Source organism: Pteropus alecto, unplaced genomic scaffold, assembly GCF_000325575.1.
Source record: "Pteropus alecto unplaced genomic scaffold, ASM32557v1 scaffold156, whole genome shotgun sequence".
NCBI classification, from domain to species: Eukaryota; Metazoa; Chordata; class Mammalia; order Chiroptera; family Pteropodidae; genus Pteropus; species Pteropus alecto.
In genome coordinates this window covers 1,591,002-1,597,001 of record NW_006437746.1, presented here as the reverse complement: position 1 = coordinate 1,597,001, position 6,000 = coordinate 1,591,002, and the positions used below count along the sequence as shown (strand labels likewise).

Here is a 6,000-nt window from a genome sequence, read left to right as displayed (position 1 = left end):
TGAGATGAAGGTGGCCTGGACCAGGGAAGCTGCTGTGGAGCTGCTGAGAAACAGTCCAGTTCTGGACCCACTGTGAAGAGAGAACCAATGGGCATCCCAGCAAACTGGAGTATGAAAAAGATGCAGAGGTCCTGGATGCCTCCTGGGTTTTTGGCCTGGATAAGGTGCCCGTCCTTTATAAAGACAGGAAAGACCACAAGGAGAGCAGGTGGAGGTGGAAACCAGGAGTTCATTTTTTGGCCACACGAGTTTGAGATGCCTATTAGGTACCCAAGTGAAGATGGTGTATGTGGAGTTAGACCCACCCATCTGGCCTTCAGGGTGAGGGTCCAGTCCGAGGACAAGAACAAGAGAGTGGCCAGTGCAGAGGCAGATTTGGGTTCCTGGTGACTGGGTGAGATCACCTGGGGGCTGGCAGGGCTGAGACCCAGGCCCTCCAGCATCCCCTGGACTGAACGAGGCCATCAGTGCTGAGTGAACGGTGGGGTCACGAGCCTGCTTGCACCAAATGCAGGACAGCAAAGGGGGGAAAGAAACCAAGGGGAGCAGAGATGCGGGCATTCGCTGCGAAGAAAGCGAAGGGTTCTTTTTAAGAAGGGAGAGACCAGGAAAAATCCGTGAGGACACAGCAGAGAGAGGGGAGACGTCGGGACTGTGTCCGTCAGTGAGCAGGGGTGGGATTCCGTGCGCAGGTGCAAGGAGGGTCACCCGGGGGACCAGGAGCTCAGCACAGGGGCCGAGCACCCAGGGTGGGATCTGGACCGTCGCTGGGACCCTCTGTACCCAGGAGACTCCTGACACACAGGAGGCCCTCAGTGCTTAACTGGTAAGATCGAACAATGACCAGCTACTGGAAGCAAATACATGTAATTTAAAGTGTCATTAAGCATTATTTCAGATAGGAGGACAAAAGCAAACGCTGCAGACAGAAATGAGAACTAGGGCAAACTCTGATAGGAACGCAAGTGGATTTAATTATAATTATGTCCCTGCTGTCACCCTGCACATCATCCTACTCCATCCCCACTCAGAGCCCTCTCCTGCACTGGCTCCAAGCACCTGTCTCCACGATCCCTCGGGAAAAGGAAGCAAGCAAGGGCTGTAGCACGATGACCTTGAGCAGGAGATGTTGCCAGCACACTGGGAGGTGATTAACCCTGATCCTGGGACACTGGAAGGTGCGACTGACACAGGCATCTGCAAGAACTGATGATGTCTCAAATCTTGACAGTGCGCAAAGGGCGTTGCATGTAGCTCTCATTTCTGCACCCCCAACGCCACTGATTTCCGTTATACCCTCTTGTGTCTGAAGAGACTGAGCCTCAGAGCATCGCTATGGCCACGCATGCCGCTCGGGGTTCGACATTCCCATCTTTAACCATCATGGCAATGTTATGAAGTGCTGTCTTCATCTCAGACAGGTCCGGTTCTAGGCGGCCAGTCTCATGATCTGATTCCCAAAGCTCACACTCTTTGGTGGTCCCTCCCCACCCCATATATCCCTCCCCCAGTCCTTGCTCCCTCCCACCCTCCCGCCCTGGCAGTGAAAGGCTCCCATACCGGTGATGGTGCAGGCATCCCGGTACCCTCTGCAGCTGGGAGCATCTTCCACAGCCTCGCTTACATAGTGCTCCTCAGGGATGCCCGGGCTGCAGGCTAGGACTGCATGGCTGCACACCTCCGAAGCGGGCACAGAGTTGGCCAAAGTGTCGTCGTGCAGAGCTGTGGCGTCCAGCTTGGCAAGTTTCACGGGGAGGTGCCCACTGCCATCGGGGGCCCCGCTGCTGGAGTCTGGCACAGTTGGGCGGACGGCCCCCAGGAGGTCTCGCACGCCAGCAGGGCCTTCTTAACGGGGAATCTACGAGACAGTCCAGAGAGAGGAGCACAGTTACTTAGCGTCTGGAAAAAAACGGACAAAATCTTTCAAAGGGCCCCGAGATGATGTGAGTACAAGCTGCAAATTCTGAAAACTGCTTCCTTCACACCAAGCTATTATCAATCACATTCCTCAGTTTCCATGAAAGGACTGCAGTGAAGCTCCATTCAAATAATCAGGTATCGATACAGACCAATATATGGAGCACATGGCTTCATTTACTGTCTTGGAACCTGCCTTGGAGCAGCACTAAGCGAATAAACTGGACCACAGCTAAAATGATGACCCTGAAGTAAGGAAATCCAGGACACAGGGAAGCCACATTGAGCGTCAGAAGAGCTGTGTGTGTGCGTTTTGTGCAAGACACACACCGATCTATTTTTACAGGATTCATATATGTTTTTATTTGCACACTGAATTACGTAAGATGCAATGTTTCTCTTAAACCCTTTCAACCACAATACATTCTCGACTGTCCAGGAACTTTAAGACATGCCCCTACCTTAAGCTATGGCAAGAAATTAGGGGACTCCCTTTAAAATAAGATGACAACTACGAACCTTATTCCAAAAAAGAAATATCTGTAATTTCAGGAAAACCGGCTCATTCACAGGCTCTGGGGGATCCAAGGACAGCAGGTTAAGACTCTAGGAAGCCTGAGAAACATTCTCTAGCACAATGGTACTCAAAGTTGTGGCCTGAGAACCCCTGGGGTGCCCTGACCCCAGTTTAACAGGTCCATTAGGTCAAAACGACTTTCTAAGATACTTTCACTCTCATTCTCTCGTGGATGTACAATGGAGTTTTCCGGACACTGCATGACTTGCGATGGTGCCCTTGCTCTGATGGCTCCTTAACAGAATGGGTACTTCTGTTTCCTCGTGGTTTAAAATCTTCTGTTTTGATTTCTAATACAATATATGTAAATCAACATAACACATAGGAACAAAAGCTCTTTGGGATCCTCGATAATCTTTAAGGGGTCCTGAGACCAACAAAGTTTGAGAAATTACGTCTCTGGTATATGATGCATTTACAGTTCGTTTTTTTAAAATAAGAAAACAAAAAGAGGTTTTCTTTTTTGTTTGTTTGTTTGTTTGTTTTGACATAGTGTGGTCAGTCCGAAAGAAAACTATAGCCCCGAATCTGTGACATTTTTCCTTAGTAAGAGGTTATTTGCTAAAATCGAATTCAGGTTAGTTGATGAACTTCCTGCCCTCATTAAAATGAATGAACATATAAATATAAGACAGGAAGGGGGTGGGGAAGCCTTTATATCCCAGGTGGAAGTGAAAGATACAGAGAGATAAGATAGTATTGTAAGATCTAGTCAGTGATTGACTACAGACAAATGGCTCAGCCACCTGAAGAAAGGAAGGAAGGAAGGAAGGAAGGAAGGAAGGAAGGAAGGAAGGAAGGAAGGAAGGAAGGAAGGAAGGAAGGAAGGAAGGAAGGAAGGAAGGAAGGAAGGAAGGAAGGAAGGAAGGAAGGAAGGAAGGAAGGAAGGAAGGAAGGAAGGAAGGAAGGAAGGAAGGAAGGAAGGAAGGAAGGAAGGAAGGAAGGAAGGAAGGAAGGAAGGAAGGAAGGAAGGAAGGAAGGAAGGAAGGAAGGAAGGAAGGAAGGAAGGAAGGAAGGAAGGAAGGAAGGAAGGAAGGAAGGAAGGAAGGAAGGAAGGAAGGAAGGAAGGAAGGAAGGAAGGAAGGAAGGAAGGAAGGAAGGAAGGAAGGAAGGAAGGAAGGAAGGAAGGAAGGAAGGAAGGAAGGAAGGAAGGAAGGAAGGAAGGAAGGAAGGAAGGAAGGAAGGAAGGAAGGAAGGAAGGAAGGAAGGAAGGAAGGAAGGAAGGAAGGAAGGAAGGAAGGAAGGAAGGAAGGAAGGAAGGAAGGAAGGAAAGGAAGGAAGGAGAGCGAGCCTAGACCTCCCAAGCAGAAAAACACTGTGAGTGTCAGAGGCCTGGGGAGGTAGATTTCAAGAACTCCAGTGACCCAACTAAGCTATTGTTACCTGCAAAGACAACAGAAAGACACTGTCAGATATGCAAAAATCTTAAAGACCCCAGACTGGGAACACCTCCAGGTATGCCGACTGACCAGGCCTTGGGGCTCTCGCTAAGGAACGGATCAAGGTACAGAACTCAGGTGAGGAAGACATTTGCTAAAGTAAGAATGGCAGGGACAAGCAGGAACACTTAGAATTAATGTCCAGAAAATGTGCATGACTCACGAACCTGGAGCAAATAGCCCCCCCGCCCCCCCAAAATGGGCAAAGGATACAAAGATTTTCTCTCATCGAAATCGTTTTACCATTCTCCTCCCCGCAAAAAGAAATACACGAACACCAAATAGTGTAAGGAAACTTAATAGTAATCAAAAAATTATCTGTATCCGATTGACAAAGATATAAAAATTATAACAATTTGGCAAGAGTTTTAAGGAACTCATAATTTTACGCACTACTTGGCACGAGGGGCTGGTAATAAATTCAGGACAGCCTGGCCAAATGAATGTGGCTCTTTGGCCTGAGTACGCATGGGCCAAGGTCCCTCATCACGGTGAAACGCTAAGAACCTAAGGTGCCACAGGCAGACCGAGTCAGTTAAGGTGCAGCCACGGACACGTCAACTATGCGGCTGTGAAAAGGAAGTTTCAGAGCAGGTGTGAATTTACTGACACAGAGAGATGTTAGATCCTGAACGAGGACTTCAAAGGGCTTTAAAACCCATTAACGCTGAACCCTCCCTTAGACCTTCTTCAGGCTGTACTTTTGTGCACGCTCTGAGATCCTCACGCAGAAGTTTGAAACACTTCCTCCCCTGGCAAAATGCCATCCTTCTACTGAAAACTAGAAAATTTCCATTCAAATAGGTTTGTTTTTTAGAATAAAGGATCTAAAACAGAAGCATTTCTTAAAGAGGACATCAGGCATGGATTAGACTTTATTATAAGGTGAGGGCGTTGGCCTAACCCCTCCCCAAACCCTTACATCACTACTGCCCTTCTTCCTAGTTCTAAAATAAATAGTTCAAGTAAGTGTAAACACTTTCTAAAAAAAAAAAATGGGAGAGACATCAACAAATGCTCCCTCGAGCTTCCAGAGAGAACCGCGAGCAACCGATCTGAAGTCCAAAGTATACTTTCTGTGTGCAGCGACTCGGCAAAGCCTCGAAACCTCGAAAGGCCCTTCTTTCATTAAAAAGTGGAAGTACTCCAATTTATTTTCTCATCCCAAACCCCAGTTAAAATAATTACGTACCTAGGTGTGTGTGTGCATATGCGTACCACACTCAAGGTACATCGTATCCCGTGATTGGTGAATTTTAATTCTCACGTGACTTTTTTTTTTTTTTTGGCAAAGCAATATTTTTGTTGTATTGCTGTTAAAAAAAAAAATATATATATATATATAAAATGTATCATTTTTAAGTGTATAGCTCAGTAGTGTTAAGTATATTCATATCATTGAATGCACAGTTCTTTTCGTCTTGCAAAACTGAAACTCTATACCCATGAAACAACTCCCCACATCCCCTCCGGCCAGCTTCTGGCATCCCCCATTCTGCTTTCTATCTGTGTAACATCACTGCTCTAAGTACCTCATATGAACGGACTCATACTGCTTTTGTTTTTCCGTGTCTGGATTATTTTACATAGCATGCCATCCTCGAGGTTTGTCCATATTATAGCATAAATCAGAATTTCATTCCTTTTTAAGTCTGAATAATACTCCATTGCACTGAGAAACCCCTCTTGAAAAGACCAATCTTTAGCCCATTAAAATCAAGTGACAAACAACCTAAATTTCTATCAATACAAAAAAAAAAAAGGCATCAAATGAGATAATCCACATAGGCAGTTTTACCTCTGTGCCAGGTACATAGCGTATCTCAAAATAATCATTGTCGCTGACATTATAATTGCCAGATCCTTAGAACCAGATCCCTTTCTTGGTTCTACCATAATATGCATATGCCAGCATTTCTGAACCGATTGGACCGCGAAACTTTTCTCCCTGGGAGACCTAGTCACATGGCATTTATTCCATGGAGGACACTTTGGGAAAAGCTCTCTGTATCTGACACGATCGGTGCGTGTCCAGCGCTCATCTCTCCCACAAGCTGAGAGTTCCTT

General features: G+C 46.5%; 1 protein-coding gene across 11 annotated transcripts in view; it reads right to left on the bottom strand.

Moving 5' to 3' along the window:
• TRAK1 (trafficking kinesin protein 1) overlaps positions 1-6,000 on the bottom strand; it is a 165,032-nt gene that overhangs the window by 107,298 nt on the left and 51,734 nt on the right. For 7 of the 11 annotated variants that reach the window (XM_025048957.1, XM_025048960.1, XM_025048961.1 and 4 more), the window contains exon 2: positions 1,625-1,858. The gene's annotated coding sequence lies outside the window, so the exon portion shown is untranslated. Of the gene's footprint in view, positions 1-1,560; positions 1,859-6,000 lie in introns of those variants that run through there. The other 4 variants (XM_015591734.2, XM_025048963.1, XM_025048964.1 and 1 more) reach the window with 1 other exon arrangement.